Here is a 10,216-nt window from a genome sequence, read left to right as displayed (position 1 = left end):
ATATCCACGTGCTTGATTGATGCATTCTTCATAATCTTCATCAATGCAACTATCACAAAAACATGAATATTCTCTTGTCTTCAATGTCCAATTGCAATTATCTGTACTCATGACTGAATGTAAGGAATGTGTCTTTTCTATCCTCTTGCAACCATGTATGTTTTTTCTCTTAACACCTAAAACTTCATTAAATTGAAAACATGGAAAAATTAAATTTCAAATTCAAAAAATTAAAAATTAAAACTTAACAATAATATTTTATAACTTAATTGCATAAAAATTAAATAGATGTACACATCCATACCTATTATCTCCCAAAAGACTCTATATGGTACCTGTTGACTCATTATTGATGATGTCTTGACCTCATCTAATGCAAAATGTGTGTTACACCATTCAACAATGTCATGTGCATCATTTACATGAACTCCCTGATAATTCATTTGATACTTTCATAGAGCATGTTTGATGCAAGCTCTAGCACCATCATGTTCACCTTTTCCATGGCCACTCTCGAAGAAATTCTATAGGTGTTTTATATTCTCATTGCGATGATATCTACATAATGCATAAAATGGTCTAGATGATTTGAACTATGCGGCACATCCATCAGACCAAACATAATGTTGATAAACATTATGTTTCTTTCTTTCAAATAAGGAAAGAACATATTGAAGCAATGTTCAACATAGTGAATGTCATGTTCTTTATCATCACTTATATAAAAATGATATTCCTTTTTAATTACTCGTGCTTGAACTGTACTCTGAACACCATCCAAATTTAACTATGCATGTCTATAACAAACATGTACCACAATAGTGACCTACTTAGAAAAGTAATAATTTGATTGAATTTCTTTCTAATGAATAAAGGAATAGTTCTCTACAAAATCAACAACTAATACAATCATTCCAAGTGGGAAATTATCTCTCAAAGTTTGAAACTGTTGTACTTGCCTCTTTGCAAAAAATGTGTGACGAATATAAGGTTGAATCAAATTCTTAAATCTATCCATAAATGTTAGAACAGGTAACTCCTCTTCAACATATTCCAACCTTTTTGTCTCTTTCCCCAACTTTGTTTCATTCTTCACATACTTGTAACTTTTGCAATTTAATTTTTTTGCTGCATCAATATTTTCAATTTTCAATGGAAATAGAGCCAATTCACCACATGTTTCACATAATCCTTTGATGCAATTTATTTGACCAGCTGGATCATCTATTTTGTCATGTAGAATGGATGATATAAACTCACTTCTCCTATTAGGAGGAGCAACATGAAAATCATATGTGTCTTCTAAAAACTTTCAAAATACCTGATAGTGGAGATCAAACTCAATATGATGATGACAACAACATGTTTCAAACACTTTGTTTGACCTCACAAAGTATGGTTTCAATTTTTCAAACAATGTTTGCCAAAATTTTATATTAGGATGTTCACTACAAAATGACACATATAACTCATGTTGTGTTGTGTCCAACCAATGTTTTGTATGATGTTCATATTGACCAGATGTAATCCTATGCCTGATAACATTTCTACTATTTGATGAAGGATGAGTGTTATCAATCCAAAATGATATGACTAAATTTTTTAATGACACTTCAATCCTATCAGAATGAGATTCTCTACACATGATTGTCCAATTCCCTCCATAGTACTGTCGTCCACAATTAATCTTCTCTTAACATATTTTCTCATTGTTTTCCTACTAAAACCCATTTCAAACAAAATTGAAGATATTTGTCTATTTTGGGTCATATTCTTATTTACAACAAACATCGACATCACATTTCTTGCCACAGACTTATCTTTAGTTTGAGAGTATTTTCCTATGTTTCTCAAACCTTGTTTAACATTTTCAATCATATCAGTTTGCATGCTAGAAAATCTTCTCTTCTTTGATGTTGTGTCTACACCTAACAATTTCAATGCCTCTTGCAACTTCTTTTGTGTAAGAAAAAGTGAAAGTAACTAACCTTGTTCAAGTGTTTCAGTGTTATCAAATTGAGTCATAATTTCTCTTATCTTCTTATTCATTGACCTTTTCTTAGGCAAACTTAATGGTTGAACAGTAGTTGCAAGTCTTCTCAATTTATCCAAATCCATTTTAAGTAAATGATCTAAATTTTTTGGAGAAATAGCATTATTTATAGATTGGGAAATATTTAGGAGTTCATCCATACCAGTTCCTACACCTGATCCTAACCCTTCTCTGACTTCTATTACTAGAATTTCTACAGGAAGCGATCTTGAGCCTTCTCCAACATTCATTGTTTGAGTTTCTACAAGGAAAGATTCTGACCCTTCTCCAACTTCTATTATTCAAACCTCTATAGGGATCGATGTTGAACCTTCTTCAACATTCATTGTTTGAGATTCCCTAGGGAATGCTCCTAACCTCTCTCCCATATCCACTTCTTCTACTTCTGTCGAGTCTTCTTCAACATTTCTTTCACCTTCTTGATTGGTTGCAACAAATTTATAAATAAATCAAATTAGATAAAAAAATAAGATTGAAACATAATTAAATTCAAAATCATAAAAAAAACTAATATATATGTGATGATAATGTGCCACAGTCTTCTGAAGATTTCTTTCTTTTGCTTCATCAGATCTCTTCCTTGCATATTTGTTTTTCCTTCCTTTCTTGTTTCCCATTATAAAATCATAAAAAAATAAAATATAAAATCATAAAATAAAAAAAATTTACTCCTTTCCTCAAGATAAATTTTGTGCAATAACTATATAAAAATGTTGTCGTTCACTATTTTTAAGCTGACTTGTCTGAAGCCGACATTAGGATTTTTGCTTTTTTACATGTTCGCATGAACATGAAGAACTAAATATGTTCACACAAACATGTCTAGTTCAATTTTTGGTGGCTGAAAAATTTTGGACCGCATGTTTGCTCTAAACATGTGTTCACAACGAACATGCATTATATGTTCAATGCAAATAGTGTGTTCTCGCGAACATGCAAAATTAAATTTTTTTGGGACCTTTTTTCTTTAAATTTTTTTATTTTTCCTCTTTCAACACCCATAATTACAAACGAATGATCTCCTATTGTAAAATAAAAAATGCCAAAAAGTGCTACTCGAAGCAAGCTTTCCAACAACTATAATTGTAATACATATTTTAATCATTAAGACTTTCAAATATGAGTTTAACTCATCATAGGTTCATTACCAGTTGAACTTCAACTAACTTCAACACTTCGAAAAAATTAGTAAATTAAGTCAAAAAAATTTTGAAAAATATCTAGGAAATAGCTTATTGAGATAGCTTTTTATTCAAAAAAAAATAGATTTATGATAAATTGACTTCAAGTTATCTGTATCAAAATGAAAGTATGTTTGAATTACGATTGGTGTCACTTCAAAATTTCATAAACTATACAATATTCAACCAAATTTTGTTAAACCAAATGCATCCTCTAGATATTGATGTCACAAATCCAATGTTGAAAGAATTACCTCATTATCTTTTCTAGAAAAAAAGTTATGTGTGTCAAGCGGACTATCACTCTTTTAAAATATTGAATTTTATTATGTACCACTTTTCAAAGGAGAAGAAAAAATTGACATAAATAATAATAAAATTAGATTAAAAAATATTATTTCAAAGTAGGAATAGAGTACTAAAAATCACTAATTTATGTCATCTTGAAATTATTTATAGTTTTAGAGATATAGTTGCTCGAATGTGAGGTTTGTTTCAAAAATATTGATTTCAGTGTCAAAATTGGTCAAAAAGTGGAACCCATTATTGTGGGATCACCCTGCTAGTTTCTATTTATATTGCTCATGTGTTGATAATTGTGAAAATAGTTGTACAATTGATTCACCACCGCCCCCCCCCCCCCCCCCCCCCCAAGTTGTATTGGTGGACTATATATTTTAACAATTGGTATCAGAGCATCACGTCCTTAAAGAGAAAGCTTAACGGCTTTGGGAGATCACTGGTGAGTCATTTTAGAAAAGATAGTCCTAAGTCTAATGGAGGAAATTTTGACACCCACACAATGGAGCTTCTTGGTGAGCTATTAGAATTATGTAAAAAATTGAGCATTGAGTTTCTTGATTCAAAATCCTTTTGTTGCATAAAAAAGAACAGAGGCACAAAGATAGATTTAGATTTGAAGAAGACAAGAAGATCTAGGAAGGTATTGGTTTTCTCATGAAAAGAGAGCCAAAAGGTATAGAAATTTTTTTTGTTGGACATGTAAAGAGTTTGGTCATTTTTCATCTAGATGTCCTAAGAGAGTAAGAAAATCTAGAAAGAGTTTGCTTTCTAATAAAGATGAAGAATATTAAAAAAAAGTATGGAAAGACTCTTGAATGACTGTAATGTTAAAGATAATGAGCCTAAATTGGTTAAGGAAGAGGAAGTAGTAGAAGAGATAGCTTTGGTACCTCTTGTTGATCCAAATGCTAACCATGAAAATGTGGAAGTTATCACTAAGACTAAACAATGATTTACAAAATGGGAATCAAATTGAAGAGCAGATATCTTAGCCTAGAAAAGAAGAAAGATTTGATTTGAAAAAGCTTAGCAGAAGTATATCAAAAAATCACCCTCCTAAATAGATCAATGGGAGTAGAAACATAAATCAAGTAAATGAAGAAGTATGTGAATTATGTTTGTTTTCTCAAGTTGAACCTAAGAGTATAGATGAAGCATGCAAAGATGGTTAGTGGATTCAAGAAATGAAGGAAGAATATGATCAAATTGTGAAGAATGAAACATGGGAATTAGTTCCAAGGCCCAAAGACAAGAATGTAATTGGAACCAAACGGGTGTTTAGAAACAAGATGAATGAACAAGGAAAATTTTTGAGAAACAAGGTCAAACTTGTGTGCAAAGGATATTCATATCAAGAAGGAATACATTGTGAAGGGACTTATGCCCCTATAGCTAGAATGGAGGTAGTATGAATTTTTTGGGCTTATGAAGTGAATAAGAAATTCAAAGTGTATTAGATGGATGTAAAATCAACCTTTCTGAATGGAGAACTTGAAGAAGAGGTATGCATTGAGTAGTTTGAATATTTCCCTTTGACAAAAGAAGAAGACATGGTATGTAGACTAAAGAAAACTCTATATGGTTTGAAGCTAGAATCTAGAACCTAATATGCAAGGTTGGACAGTTATTTGGAAAATATTTGATTTTTTAAAGGTACAATAGATAGTAATTTGTATTTGAAAGAAGTAGAGAATGGATTATTGATAATATTAATATTTTTTAATGACATAATATTTTGAGGTAATGATGAAACAAGTGATAAGTTTTCTGAAGAAATGAAGAATGAGTTTGAAATGAGTATGATAGGAGAAATGAATTTTTTCCTAGGTTTGTAAATTTTGCAGAATATTGATGGTATTTTTATTTCAATAGCTAATTATTTGAAAGACTTGTTGAAGAGATTTGTCTTGGAAAGTTGTAAGCATGTTGGTTTACCAATGATAACTAGTCACAAGTTATAAAACAAAAATGAGACACCTAGAGTTGAACAAAAGAAGTATAGATCCATGATTAGAGGTTTGCAATATCTAACTCACACCCTACCAGATATAGAAAATGCAGATGGTAGTGTAGCTAGATTTGAAGATGATCTAAAGGAGTGTCATTATGTATTAGTAAAAATGATATTTAGATATTTGAAGGGAACATCTGATTATGGATTATGGTATGATAGATCAAGTGATTTCACTCTATGTGCTTATATTGATGTGGATTAGGAAGGCAGTATAGATGACAGAAAGAACACCAGTGATGGAGAATTCTTTCTTGGAGGAAGATTTCTTTCTTAGATGAGAAAGAAACAAGATTGTATTTTGTAGAGTACAGCTAAGCCAGAGTATGTAGCTACAACAAATAATTGTAATCAAGTGATGTGGATGAAGCAAATGTTGAAAAATAATAAAATAGAATTTTAAGAAACTATTATCATATACTATGATAACACAAGTACAGTAAGTATGTCCAAGAATCATGTATTTCATTTTGAGCCTAAGCATATAGCTATTAAGTATCATTTTTTGAGAGAGAAGGCAGCAAAAAAGGAGATCAAAATAGATTATGTAAGTACTAAAGATTATATTGCAGATATCTTTATGAAGCCCTTACCAAAAGATACATTTGAGTACTTAAGAGGTATGCTTGGGGTTATACCCCTACCTACTTTAGAGTAGATGATGCATTGAAAGCATTAGTCTAGTGGTACCAAGCACTATTGTTTGACTGGACTGAATCCTAATGCTTCCTATATGAGGGAGTATCTGTGATGAGAAAATTCATTAAGGACTCTTGGTATTTGGTATTAAATAGTTTCTTTGGACACTTGAGGTGGTTGAAAACTTGCAGTAGTTAATTGACATAATGAGGCCTTCATCATTGATGTCAATGGGGGAGAAGAGTACATGAAAAACATTCTCTAGTTGAATAGGGGAGAGATAGTTGTACATATCTCTAATAGGGATATTTAGAGAGATTCATGAATATCTCTATGGGGGGGATATACAGCATGAAGATACAAAATAGAGAAGTGTTCCAAAGGATTTCAGATTTGATTGATGAAGAGGATTTGAAAATATGAGAACAATGGCAACAGCAACAAAATATTGTTTGGTATTCTTGGATCTTAGATGTTTTTCATCTATTTTTCCATCAATGCCAAAGTTGGAGATTATTAGCATGAATTTTGATGGTATTCCTTTGGGGGAGTATCCTATGCATTGGAGAGTATTGAAAAGTTGCATTCATGATTATGTTTGTCATTGATGTCAACATAGTAGTAGTTTTGTGAAGACTGGTAGAGTAGCAAGCAGAGATCATACTTGTACAAACAGAGCTTTGATGCACAAGTGAAGCGTAGTTAAGGACATGTTTTACTCTTTGTCTTGATGACAAGGTTAAATGCCCATAATTTATGTCGAAGATGTACGGAATCTACAAGTGATTTATAGAGAGCAATGTAGGGACAAAGTGCATGAAAAGAAGTTTCTAATGATCCTATTATATCTTCTAGTAGAGATATAATCTAGTGATGCATAGTTAGATAGTGATCGAGGACAGTCTAATGGTGACATCAATAAATATACAAGTCCTAAAGTTTCACATGTGAATTTTTGTATAGACTATGAGAAGATAGTGCTATTGTAATTATGAATTAATTAATTATCTTATTAGAATTAATTATGAAAGCCTCATGGTCGACTCAAGGAATTATTTTGAAGATAGGTTATAAATGAAAGATTTTTTTCTTGTTTGTAAAGTGTGTGTTTTTTGAACTGATTAAGGAAGTGTGAATAAGAGTAGACTATTGTAGTAAATGTGAATAAGTAATCCAAAGGATTATTGGATGTGAAGTTTGTGGTCTAGTATCAAGATCAAAAGGATCAAAGGTTTGTTTGATAGGATAGAGAAAGAGGAAGGAAGTACATTTTAATTATATTTTTTGCAAGGAATAATATAGAGATCATTTGGACAAAGGGTTCATTGGTCTTGCCCCTAAAGATGTTTGGATAGTGGGTCCATCTATCATCCACAACTCCTAACAGGGTTGGCACAACTTCTAACAAGGTTGGCACAACTCCTAACAAGGTTGGAATCTCCTAACAGGGACTGATATGTTCTGAATGTTTTTATAGACTCCTAATTGGGTTCGTCCTCTATCAAGGAATATTTATTTTAGTACATCATCTTGTGGGTACCATCCCTATTGGGGTTTTCCCTCTAATCAAGGATTTTCCTAGTTAACATATCTAGTGTTATTGTGCATGAGTATCTTGTTGTGGTTTCTATTTATATTGCTCACATGGTTAAGATTTGTTAAGCTTGATAATTGTGAAAATAGTTGTATAATTGATTCACCACCTCCCCCCCCCCACAATTATATTTGTGGAATATAAATTCTAACATGATCTTTTTGATCACTCTCACATCTATTTTCTTTATGAGGTCAATTCTCATATTCCTACCAACTGATTTGGTATTCATATTAGTCTCCACCATCTTCTTTGCATTCTTCTCATTAACTTTTTTTTTTCTCTCATTCAATAAAAAAGTTAACCTATGAATCATGTCATTGTCAATCATGACAGGCATATCACCAACCCAAAAAATCCCTTTGTGAATGTGGCTTAGAATGATTATGCTCCATTCATAATTGTTGAAGTCTGTATAGAAAATATGATTTACTATGTCCAATTTCTTTAGGTGTGCAAAATCTTGTTTCACTGACAAGTCTCCTTAGCACACTAGGTCTACGTCTTTATGGATGTCATTGTCTCCAATAATCTCAAATTTCCAATGAATGTGATGGAGACACATTGAAAGACTATAATGAACATACAAGAAAAGGGAAATATTATTATCAATGAAAAATTTCCTATGGGCTTACAATAGTATGATTCTAGAAAAAGAAATCCACCACACAGTGCCTTCTCTCTAACTCCACTAAGATTTGCCTTTACAATGCCAAAAATGTTCTTAAATAAGCCCCAAATGGTTTAGGGTTAGGAATAAATTCTAGAATATTCCAGTTGGCATCCACCACCAAAATAGAAGGTTCCAAAAATCACGTTAGAAGTCGGTGTAAAATTAGAAGAATCCAGAAATGGTAGTCCAACTTCTGGGAGGCATAACTTTTGAACTGTAACTCTAATTGACAAACTATTTACATTTTTGGAAAGCTCTTGAAGTGCTCTACAACCCTTTGGACCAGCTTCACTTGTCCCCAATTTTTTTTGCCCCGTACAAGTCCATTTAGTGCACCATATCTAACTTTCAAGTGCTCTTAGGAGGTCTCTAGGAACTGAAAAAATGAAATAACTTTCTAACCATGAAACCTTTTTACCTAATTCTTTTTCTAGAGTGTTTTAAGTTAAAAATATAACCATCCCTCAGATTTACACCCTCTAACTCACCATAATTATGGCTCAATTATATAGTCCTACTTTTTTGGCATTTACAAGTATCCCAAGGTGCTTAAAAACTCTAACCCAAAACACTAATAGTGGAACTGTGAGAGTTGGAACCTTTATTTGACCCAAATGGAAATCCAAAAATGAAAACACATTAAACAAAAACTATTTTTAAGCATATTTTTGGGTGATATAGGATTTCCCTTACACCACTAGATGCTCCTACATCAAAATGTATGATATGATATCTTCTACATGAAGAATGTTTTATGAAAAAATTCTCCTAAAGGATCATCTACTTGAGATATGAAAGGGTTCTTCTTAAACACATATCTATGCTTCTCACTAACATCACTCACAGTGGGATTCTCCATTTCATTAGATTTAAACACTTCAAAATCTTTGTAAAATACCTGAATTTTGTGAAACTAGGGCTTTTTCCACTTTGCACTATGAGTGCTTCAAATTCACATTTACTTGTCAAATCACTCTGAATTGCTCCTTAACTCTTCACATGATCGAATGGTGCTAAAAATCTTGTTCACATCCCTTAAATCTTTGAAATTGAACTTCGCATTAATTGTCCATCTACCAAAAATTTGTAGAAATATTATTGTTTGACTTTGTTTTCCTTGATGTGATTACCAAATGACTTGTGCTCTTAACTAGAGCTTCCTTAGGGTCTTTACTACCTGTGCTAACTTCACAACTCTCAACTTAACTTCTAACTTCTATTCCATCTTACTAATACTCAATCTTTGATAAAAGATGCTTAATTCAAATAAGATGAATTACACACTATGGTTTATTTCATTCCTTCTTTAGGTGCATCAAAAATTTGTTCTTCTAAAACTATGTGTGAACTTTTTGGATCATTTTCTCTCACAAATACTTCCTTAAAGCCTTCAAAATGCTATCAAAGTGCTTCCTTCTTGCTATTATTGTTAACATTTTGATTTCTATTATTGTTCCTTCCATAGTTGGGATTCTTGTTGAGATTCCTTCTATCCATTCTACAAAGTCTTGCTATATGTCCAAAGTTATGGCATAACTAACATACAGATGCATTCCGTCTCTAATTGGTTCCATTAAAATTATCTAGTGCTCTACAATTTCTTGTAATGTGTCTAAATTTTTTACATTTGTAACACAAAATCTAGTTCCTTGCTCCATTAGATCCTTCTCCATCATTGGATCTTCTTTGTGATCTCCTTCTTTCATTACCTGTAGGGTTAGTATTCCTAAACATTCTACTATTTCCATTAATACTATCAAAC

The sequence above is a fragment of the Cupressus sempervirens genome, chromosome 10 (genome assembly GCF_028749045.1).
Source record: "Cupressus sempervirens isolate cs-2001-9-10 chromosome 10, ASM2874904v1, whole genome shotgun sequence".
Taxonomy (NCBI): domain Eukaryota; kingdom Viridiplantae; phylum Streptophyta; class Pinopsida; order Cupressales; family Cupressaceae; genus Cupressus; species Cupressus sempervirens.
The sequence above is the reverse complement of the archived record's forward strand: the minus strand, read 5'-3'. Positions refer to the sequence as shown.